Source organism: Paramormyrops kingsleyae, chromosome 3, assembly GCF_048594095.1.
Source record: "Paramormyrops kingsleyae isolate MSU_618 chromosome 3, PKINGS_0.4, whole genome shotgun sequence".
NCBI classification, from domain to species: Eukaryota; Metazoa; Chordata; class Actinopteri; order Osteoglossiformes; family Mormyridae; genus Paramormyrops; species Paramormyrops kingsleyae.
The window spans coordinates 18,536,318-18,548,059 of record NC_132799.1 but is presented as its reverse complement, the minus strand read 5'-3'; the positions used below and the strand labels follow the sequence as shown (position 1 = coordinate 18,548,059).

At 40.2% G+C, this 11,742-nt stretch overlaps 1 protein-coding gene across 3 annotated transcripts in view; it reads right to left on the bottom strand.

The window, feature by feature from the left end:
* LOC111853426 (bifunctional heparan sulfate N-deacetylase/N-sulfotransferase 2-like) overlaps window positions 1-11,742 on the bottom strand; it is a 95,405-nt gene that overhangs the window by 10,879 nt on the left and 72,784 nt on the right. The window lies entirely within an intron of this gene.

The window sequence follows — 11,742 nt, the reverse complement described above, 5'->3', positions numbered from 1 at the left end:
AAACAAGCCTCACAGACAGATTCAGGCACCCATATAGCATAGGGACAGCGTAGAGAAGCCTGCTTCACAATGTGGCATGCGTTAAGCCGATTTACATTACTCCATTCTCAAAGCTCGATCTGCAGGAAGTCCCTACAAGCACGGAGCAGGTAAATATTAGCCTGACTGATAGCAAAAAACCTGCCAAACCAACAAGCAAAAGACCACAACTTCAGTGAAGCAGAACTGGCCTCCTCCGACCTGTTACGGCCTGAATGCCACACGTACACTGTAATCTGGACCATATGTACACCTGCACTCTGGAGGGTATCTGGAAGGGGGTGGTACATCTCCTGGATATTTCATGTGGCTCCACAGTACTGGGGAGAGGAAGCCTATTGTGAGACTGCAGCAGTGAGAATGTGCCTAATCACAGCATCCAGCCTCCATCCACATAGGCAGTGCTGGGCTCCACACGCGGCAACATGCTCACAGTGAGGGTGCAGCACTGTGCTGTGACTCCACTCAAGGCCTCAGCTGTCACATGGCAGCCAGGCAGATGGGTGAACTTAAGAACCACGCTGCTTAGGACAGACAGAAAGAGTGGCATGCTAACCCTTAACGCTGCTCTACTAGGAGCCCATAGTCCACACGCCTCCTGAACAGCAGCACACACACACACACACACACACACAGACACGGACAGGCTGAACCACTGACTCTCAACGCGTCCACCTGCCAGAATGGGAGCAGATCACGCTACAGCCTGAATCAGAACTTACTGAAAAAGAACAGCCAGAGCAAATACTGACCAAAACCTGCTACACCAGAGCACTACATACATTACAACCAAGAGAAGCTCCTCGTTACCCAGTACACTGGACCATGTAAAGCCACACTTACACCTGACTAGTGCTGTCCCAAACGATTATTCTTCAAACAGTTATTTTTCCGATTATTTATGGGCTGATATTTGTGCCACTAGAAACTGAATATGAATTTTGTATATTTCAATCTGCAGTTATCCGCATTACAAAACTGAATCTGAATTTAATAGTTTTAATCTGAATTCCAGTAACTTGAAATAGCATTTATCCTACCTCGAAAAATTCAGTTCGCAAATTCAATTTCAATCTAGTGTGACACATATCCAGGTCCTTGAGGAAAAGTATTCAACCGCAGATTCACAGAATTCAGTCTATAATTGATATAGTTTTAACGGTGCCAGCAGTGAAACAACTAGCCAACTTATTAGCGGAATAACTTTGTATTGTAAATGAAAACCATGCCGCAGGTCCAATAAATAAAATATTGTAGCTCTTGTGTGGCGAAGAGATCATCAGGTGGACAGTTAATTTATTAGCAGACTGTTTTATTGCGCGATTCTTAAAAGGTCAGCGTTAACGTGCTCCCGAGGGGATAAAGTACTTTCCCTTATCACTTTAGTGTTGACTATGTAAATGTTTTGTGACTGCAATGCACTAAAATTCTACGTCGACGCATTTTTATAATCAACATCGTCAATTACATCGAATAATCGTCCCATCCCTACACCTGACACACGGAGCTGGTGCCAGACATCCCCCTCCCCCCGCACCAGTACAGCAGGTACCAGCTGCAAATCAACAATGCTCTGTCACAGATGGCTGGCATCCATAAAGCCGCTACCTTGAGCATGCAGACCCTCCTTGCCTTCCAATTTGCGGCCCTCTGTCCTCAGCTCTCTATGCCTCCTGCAATGTTCTGTTGTTGCAGTAGCACACAACCATACCAAAGACATCTATTTACACAATGCTTTTTTGGGAGATACAAGTTTCTTTATTAACTATTTAATGCTCCTATAGCGTTCAATACAAGACATAATAGCGTACTATTTTTACACGCCAGAGGCTTTTAAATGACCTGTGTAGCCAAATTGTGTGTGTTAGAGAACAAATGTATAGTTAATGTTTGTATCTTTAAAATCAGCCCATCAGAAAAGCAGTTCTAGGTTATGAAATATGGTTTGTGCAGTTTGATTAAATAAAAGTCCAGTCAAATACAGTCGTGTATAGTTTGATAAGGCTTTACAATAAGATACCATTCATTTACTAATTAACTTCATATGTTATCTAACATCAAGTTACAGTGAGTGAACATTAATTAATGTGTGTGGATGTTATTTCATACAAACACTTGATCGTTCATGTTTGTTCATTATGCATTAAGTAATGTCAACAGGTACAACTTTTAATTTAACAAAAAAGTATTAATACATTTTTAAATTAAGAAGAATAGTTGCTGTATAACACTTGTTTATTGTTGTCATGTTAAATGGAATCTTAAAAGTGTTTTTAATAATACAGTTTCCGTCTGTGTAAAATTGATATCATACACTTAATATAAGTAATCTTATCTAAATTTATTATAAAAGCTGAGGTTTGTTATTTACTGAAAAGTTACATAAAAAATTCATATAAAATTGTTTTACTGAAGGATATTATATTTTCCTTTTACAGCTGCAGGCTTAGGAAGACCACGAACCACCAAAGCGAACTCCTAAGCAGACAACGATTACAGATGCATTTCAGCAGCAGAAGAAGTATGACAAGTTAGTTATTTAATTACTGAAATGTTTAAAATGCCTTGGTTTTTGTTTTATTTACAATAATATTAAAGTATTGTTCGGTCATGGCATATTTTGTTTAATTTATACAAATGTTTAAGTTTATAAATAAGAAGAGTGTGTTATTCAGTCATGTTTGTTATTAATAAAAATAGCTTGTTGTTCAATTCATGTTTTTGTGTTTTGCTTTGGTACCAAAATTGGTACCGAGAACAGTGGATTTTCACTGGTATTAGTAATACTAAAATTTTGGTACCGTGACAACACTAACCATGTATATATGCTATGTAACAACTGTTATGTTACATACCATTATGAAGTCAGTTAACTGACATTATTATACAGAGGCACCAAAGAATATCTCAGGTGGTACACATTGCAAAGCATAGTTGTTCCTTTGAAAAAATGTTCCACCATTCAAAGGTGTTAAAGATGTAGCTATTAAATGCTGCTCTAGTGCAGAGTCTGCTGTCACATGGAAAAAAGCCAAAGCGCTTTACCGTAAATTCAGCTGCCGCAGTGGCATATCTCCACACTTTACAAGAGTTTTAAACGACTGCCAGATAGAGTCTCAAAATCATAACTGGAAAATAATATTTTGTTTTCAATTGTTGCAATTCATTAACCTGCAGCAGCATAATGCATAGGAGTGTTAGTATGGTTTGTCATGTGGTGGGTGCAGCAACGTGCTGTATTTGTGCGTGCTCCTTAACTCTTACTTACATACAGATAACAGTAAGCTTCCAAATAGCAGAAACACAGAGAGGTGTAAAGACACAAAAATAATGGGTAGGAAATGAGGTGCTGATTGCTCCCCTCAGCTCGTGCCTGGGGTGGCAGAATAAATGATTACACATGCTATGCTTGCTGCTACGAACCAAGAAATGATATGGATAGACGAGAGGCCTAGAGGTCAAACCTGCAGGCCTGTTAACTGACACTAACAGGTCAGTAATTGTACAAGCACAGACACACGTGTACAGACAGACAGACGCACACAGTCCTTGTATTCGTATCTTTACAGGGACTCTCCATTTAATTCTATGGGCATATCCCTAATCTCAACCATAACAACCTTAATCAATACCTAGCCATAACCTTAATTATAAGTAACCAAACAAAATACTTTTGACATTTTTAGTTTTTTGACTGCATTCACAGATTTCTGTAAAACTGAGGTTTATCCTTTAGTCCCCACAATGTAATAATTGTACACACACACACACACACACACCTCACTTCAGTGTTAGATCCCACCCCCACCCAGACACCAGGCCCTTACCGCTGTACTGTAAATTTAACCCTGAGGCCAGCTTGGGGGATCATAGGGTGGGGGGGTGGGGGGGGGGGGCGGTTGAAACAAATGTCAGCATGTATTTGTAACAGGGCTGTCATTATCGATTATGTCAATAATATAATCAATACTTTTATTGATCCCCGTGGGGAAATTGTCTTTACACCTCCCTCAACTTGCTCTTTGTAGAGTAAGCTGTCCGCGAAGGGCAGCCACCTGTAGCAGCACCCAGGGAGCTGGGGGTTAAGGGCCTTGCTCAAGGACCCGCAGACATGCTGAGGCTGGGTTTGAACCGGTGACCTTCTGATTACAGGCACACAGGCTTAGCCCACTGAGCCACACACTGCCCCCAATAATCAATAATAATAATCAATAACAATCAAGTAATCTACTAATTAATCTGTCGATTCATTGAGTAATCATTTATATAATAATATATACATTGCAATTTTCTAAAGGCAGGAATGAACCATACTCAAAGTGCACACTCCGTCACACATACACATTTAGACAACCCATTTCATTTAAGTTTGATGTTTTTGGACAGTATAAGAAAAACTGATAGATCCGCTGAAACCGCACACACACTGGGTAAACAAGCACATGAATTTCACACAAACAATGCAGCAGTGTGTGGTGACAGTGTTACCCATTGCACACTGTACTGCTTGGTTTACAGTACATGATGTGCGATGTTAATATTAACATGGCATTTCATGCATATGTAGTGGTCATATTGCAAGGACTGCGATAGTCTGCTATGTTTTAAATAATGGTTCTTTTTCAGCCGTATCAGGTGTTTTTTTTTTGTTTTTTTTAATCAAATCTAATGTTTAATGCTGTTGCTTTTGCATGTGCATTGCATGCAATCTCCGAGACAACCATATCATTTTCATCCTTGCAAAAGCAAACAAGAATTGGTAATGAAAAGGCATTCATAATCTGCTGTATTAAAATATTTAAGAAGCATCTAGCTAGAGGAAGGGCCTGAGAGCACATGTCCTTGGTCAGCACTCAGACCACTCTCAAGCCCCAAAACATCATTCCAAAATACACCATTTTACGTAATGCCACAAGGGTCAAAACCTATTACCTTTTTATGGCGTCTCCTGCTGCGAACTCTGCTCTGATACCAGAGAGGCTGAGTGGTGCATGCTGTGCCCCTAACCCTGTCCTAACACCGCTGAAACTGGGTGCTGCACATCAGCGTCTCCTGTTGCTAACTCTGCCCTAACACCAGTAAGGCTGGGTGCTGCCTGATGGCCTCTACTGAGATTAGGTGTTTGCTCGCTGGCTTCTTCTGTGCTACATCTCTTGCTAACTCTGCTGCTAACCTTGCGTTACAGGGGCTGTCGGTCCACCTCCCTGCTGCTAACTTTGCTTCTATTTTACATGCAAACTTTGTTGTTAAAAAGAGCATACTCTTTCTTTCCTTTTATGGTTAAAACATGACTACATTAAAAATGCTCCCCTCTTTTCTTAATTTTTACATTTTTATCCTTTTCACAGGTATGTTTTGGCAGACTTGACATGCTCAGTGACGGTTTCGGTTGTGGAACAAATACTGGCTATTTTGACATGTATAGAGATGTTGGTTCAAAGAATTGTGCATGTTTTCTGCCGTCGTCATAGAATAGAATAGAATAGAATAAACCTTTATTATCCCACGAATGAGAAATTTAGGTGTTACAGAGCTCTTATACAAAAGTAATGTAGAACAACAAGAGCAGATAGGTCAGTTGTCTATACACACAACCAAAGTTTTCGAACTAAATAAAGATGTACAGAGATATGTACAAAATGTACAGAGATATGTACACAAGTGTGGGGGTGGGGTGGGGTGTGAATGATCCTGGTGAATATACGATGTACACTCAAGCTGCAAATCGGTAACAGTAGTTAAAGACATGATATGTCCGTTAGACAGTATATGAGTAGAAAATACTCACGCTAAAAGTCTGACAGCTGCTGGTAAGAATGACCTGCGGTAGCGCTCCTTCCTACACTGTGGGTGTAGAAGTCTATTGCTGAACGAGCTGCTCAGAGCTCGTACAGTCTCATGCAGGGGGTGGGGGATGTTGTCCATAATGGAAGTCAGCTTAGACAGCATCCTCTCTTCCCCAACCTGCTCAATGGATTTCAGTGGACAGCCCAGGACAGAGACAGGACATGGTTCTCATTATTATCAAGCCATTTTTTTTAGTCTGTTTTCTAAAATGTTTCCTTCAGAAATTCTAAAAATAGTTAAAACACGCCAATTCAAAGCTCAAACTATTCTGTGCGGTGGATTAATTGTTCTTTTACTTATTATTTCTGGTAATGTACATGTCCATCCTGGTCCTGCTGCTAATACCATTTTTCTTACTACTAATGATTTCTGCTTTGGTGATTTTTATGCCAGAATTTTTTATTTTTTTCCCCCACATTAATGTAAGAAGTCTTATTATTTCTTAGTATTAAGCTTCCGAATAATTACTCTTTGTGATTGGCAGGCTGTTATCGTCCTCCATCAGCACCAGCCTGCACCTTGGAAGCGTTAATCAGAGTTTGTGTTACTAGGTGATCTTAATTGGGACACGATTAAGCCACCTAATAGGGTATTGCAGCAATCTGATTCCTTAAATTTTCAACAAATCATAAATCTTCCTACCAGGTTTGACTTAAAAAAATAACCCTGAAAAGGCCACACTGATTGATGTTATTCTTAAAAACTCAGTCTGGTGTTTTAGCGATGATGGATTAATGATATTAGCGATCATTGCTTTATTGCCTTTGTCCGAACGGCTTAAGCTGGATGGCCTTAGAGTTACAGATAAGATGCATGTGGCAGACATTTTCAATAAGCATCTAATAAAGTCAGCTTCTGTCTGAGTCTCCTACATCTTTTAAGGTAGCAGAGAGTTTTAGGGCCGCTCTCACCATTTTGACAAAGCCCTTTCTCCAGGCCCCCTGCCCTCAAACACAGATTTCCTTTACGTGTTGTTTCAAAAGGTGAGGTTTTGGATGAGTTGCTTAGGCTGGATGCTAAAAAAACAGCTGAGTCTGATGAGTTGAACAAATTTTTCTTTAAAAATTCCTGCCCCAATTATTGTTGCTTGCATCACAGATCATTTTAATTTGTCTTTTTGTACAGCTGAATTTCCATGGGCATGGAAATCTGCTGCGGTATGTCCACTTTTTATCAAGGTGATCCAAACTCCTATAGTCCAATTTCTATTCTGCCCTGCTTATCAAAAATTTTAGAAAAACTTTCTAACATTAATAAGCAATTTACAGATTATCATGCTGTTTATAACATCTTGTCTAGGGTTCAGTCTGGTTGTCGAACTGGGATTGGTTGTGTCCCAGCAATTCTTAAGGTTTTTAATGACATCACTGCCACTCTAGACCCAAAAAGATATTGTGCAGCTCTTTTTATAGATCTTGCCAAAGCTTTTGATACCGTGGATCATACTGCTCGACTTGACAGACTGAGCAGCATTGAACTCTCTGGTCATTCATTAACATGGTTCTCAGATTATTTTAAAGACAGGGTACAACAGGTAAAATCTGAACAATCATTCTCTAAACCATTTGTCACTAAAGGGGTTCCGCAGAGCTCAATCCTTGGTCCCACATTATTTTCTATTTAAATAAATGATGCTACTAGTTTTATTGGCGATTCATCAATTCATCTTTATGCTAATGATATGGTCCTTTATGCCTCTAGTTCATCTCCTAATACAGTATTTACAACACTTCAAGATTTTTTTTTAAGGTCCAACAGGCTTACTCTACTCTTTTAATGTAACAGAGACTAAGGTTATGTGACAACTTGGGCGGTATTTAATTTTTTCTAAACAGTTATACCATCTACACATTATACCACGATACATGGCAATGTTGTTTTGCAGTACAGTTCTGGTAGTACGAAATCTTGTCAAGTCAAGCTGGTGGAAGGGGATTGGCCAAAGGGAGATCATCAGTATGTTTTACTAAAACTTTTATACTCTTTCATAGGAAAGAAAACGTAGCAAGTGCTGTAAATTTGATGATCATTCCTTTTTAAGATCATCTAGAAGACTCCTAGGCAAATAAATAAATTAATTAAATGGGCCAATGCTTAATGTTATGCAATTTTGGTTTGGCCCATTTTTTTCCCCAGGAGTGTACGCTTTTTAAAAAAAGTGTAAAGTTTACAGCTGCTGTTTTTGCATAAGTAAGGTTTATTTATATAGCACTTTTCATAAACATACAGTTGCAAAATGCATTACACATTAACGCCAATACATATATCAGATAAAAACTTTTGGAACTAAAAACTTTTTAGCAGGCATTTAAAATTGTGAACAGAATCTGCAGATCACAGGATCAGTCGAAGAGCAATTTGGGTGCAATAACCTCAATGGTTTGGTCATCCCTGGTCTGAATGAAGTGCGTGTGATGAATAAGAGCTCTGCATGTGCACTCAGCCATTTCATCCTTGCTCTTTGACTCATTCACAGACGGTGGAGCACATTTCTGAGAAATTTAACAAAAATGAGTGAGGAGGAGAAATGGCAACAAGAAGGTCACTAAAAGACATTAGCCTTCCCTTTATGGAAATACTTTGGAGTCCATAGAGATTATATTGAGCAAAAGCAAGTGACATGGTGGCACAACTTGCGGCAACACCACCAGCTCATCTGATGGGCTCAGCTGGTAGATAAGTTCAATTTGGCTATAGTTTATTAACTACATATATATATATTAGGGCTGTCAAAATTAACGGGTTAACGCGGATTAATCCATCATCATGATTAATCTGATTAAATTTTTTTACGCAATTAACCCATCTGCAGCGCAGAATGACTCAAAAGTCAACCCATTTCGGGCACTTTTGGTGCGTTACATTTGCCCTGGGAACTCGTATTCCGAGTCGGATTCCGAGTTTTGAAGCCAGAAGTGACGGCATGCATGATCCCGTTTCTCGGAGATCTGACAAATATCTCGGAGCAGCACAGAGGATCCTGAGTTCAGAATCCAAGATGGCTGCGCCCTTTATCAACAGAAGGGAAAGTTGTAATTTTAAGCACCTCTTCTCATTTGTGGCTCATTAAATCAGTCGCACACACTATACCGTCCAACTTATCTGTGTACGTGTTGCTACGGAGTTTTATACGTAAAGCACCGCGTGTAATGTGTCATCAACTGATATTGCTAACAATGGCAATTAACCGGGCTCTACTTGATTTCATGATTAGTTGGATTATTTGTCGGATTTACGGTAGTTCGGGCTAATTGTAAGTGAACAAAGATAAAGACCATTTAAACTGAGGTACCTTAAATCCGACAAGTTGTCCGGCTAAGCAAAAAATCTTGCTTTTTGATATGGGTCCATGGTATTGCACTTCTGTGGCAGATGGAATGCATCCGACTCGTGTTCAAGATGTTCAATAAACATGTTAAGTGCATATATATTCCCTTTTTTCTTGAGTCTGTTTGCTCATACAACATGAAATGCGATTAATATAGATTAAAAATGAATGATATTTAATCGTGATTAATCTAAATTAATCCACAGCAACCCTGTGATTAATTTGATTAAAAATTTTCATCTTTTGACAGCACTAATATTAACATTAACTTTTGGCATTATATATATTGCAATGTTTATCACAAAAAATTCACATTATGATATTTGACTTTTCTTGAATATCATGCAGCCCATCCGCAAACCGTCTTGACCCACAACTGATTTCTATATAATTTCCCTTCTGTTTAAAAACCACCTGCTAACAAAATGCGATGCCATCAGCAGCTTCATTTTCCAATCTTTGCCTTTCCAGGGTTATCTTTTTTGTTTTATTACATCTTTCCAAGCATCAACCACAGGAGTGGTTCTGCAAAGTCTTACTCCATTTGCTATTCACACTCAAACAAATAATACACTCTTCACCTGGCAGACTGAAAAAGTGGCTTTCAATTCTCAGCGGGCATGTCTGAACAGACCTGACCGAGACCATGAAATCCAATGACTGGGCTGTCTGTCAACAGGCAGAGAACAGACACTCAGGTCATAATTACACCTCACCCAGGAGACATATGGGGAAGATGAGTATGGGTAAATAACAGTGTTGGATAAAACAAAGACAAGTATGTGTTAGAAAACATTTCATAGTTTTTTACTCATGTGTGGCCCTTGGAATGTGGAACATCCTTTTCCTGGAAAAAACTAAGGATTAAAAAAGGAAAAAAAGTGCCAGTGATAATAGCAGGAACACATCAGTAGCGCACACACCAGTGGATTGCACCAGGAAGCAACACAGAGAACTGTTGCAAATGCAGGCATTTCTGAGATGTCTGGAGTATGCAGGCTGGTAGCTTGGTGATGATGGGAGCACAGAGAGACAGAGAGCCAGCAGGTGTCACATCCTGCTGCACTGCTGTGTTACATGTCTCACAGGGCCATGTGCCAACCAGCCTCAATGTTTTAGGGGGAAAAAAATATAAGATCCCTTGGAGCAGCAACTTGTAAATGAATGAAGACAAAAACTAGTCTGACTTGTGGCAGAAAGAAAGGGGTGAAAAGATCACAGAAGCATCTGTGAGCACGTCGTCTATGCTTCCATAACTCTGCTCAGGTCAGCTCCTTTCTCACCACACCCAACCCCAGAATATGCCTCTTTGAGGGGAACGTTCCAAGGTGATCTCATTTCATTCTGCTCTCTCATTTCACTAGAGCAGAGACACAGACAGCTCTGTGGATTCTGTCAGACATGGATATGTGTCCCCTTCCAAGACAAATGGAGTCCCAGGTGAGGGCGTATTTTCAGAACACACGCACTCAATCTTCATTCGCTATTCATACTAAAACAATTTTGTAAATGAACTGGAAACGGGAAGGAAAAAAAAAAAAAAAACAGCAGACCTCTGACACTCAGCCCCAAGGCCCCAGCTGATTCAAACACGACGCTTACAATGACACTGGCATGAGAGACAATGGCATGATGCCCCCTGTGCCCCGGCTGGCGGAATTCACAAAGGCATTCATGGGATGGCCGTCCTTGAAAGCACTATTCATCCTGGATGCAGGAGACCATACTCATTGATCCCAGACTTTTAAAGGGCTCGCTTTCTGCAAACAGTTTGATTTCACACTGGCATCACCTGACTGCGCACACTCGCTTTCTTCTTTTCTGAAATTACCCCTCGCCAGAGGCTGCCACGTAACATTTTAAGCAATTGATTCTGCCGCCCCTCCCCCAAGGCCACAAGAGGTTAGAGGAAACACTATTCTGGATCTGAACCTTATCAGTTCAGCACCCACCTCCCAAAGCTGCAGACGGCTCCACCGGGTAGCCAGAATGTGCAAACAGGACATATGAGCTGCCGTACATCCTGGCCGTCCTACTTTTTTCAGCCTTTGGGAAAAGAGTGTACAATGCATACAGCAAATACCCCTACCTGTGCAGAGACACTAAATGGACAAAGGTATTGGGGGCACACCTCTTAATCATTGAATTCAGGCATTTCCTTCAGACCCATTGTCACAGATGTATATAATGAAGCACCTAGTCATGCAGTCAGGTTTACAAACATATATAAAAGAATGGGTCATTCTGAAGAGCTCAGTGAATTCAAGCTTGGTAATGTCACAGGATGCCACCTTAGCAATAAGTCAGTTTATACAACACTTAGCTCTGACCAAGAAATTGGAATGCACAAGAGACGTTCTATGAGTGTGGAGTATAACCATACTCAAACATTTCACATCAGATGAATCACTCCACTTTACAGGTGTATCTAAAAACCGTTACATATGCCTCTTTTCCACTAACACTGAGTCAGGGTTTGGCTGGTTCTTGCTCTGTGCGTTTTGAGAACCTGCCCGCATTTCCACCGA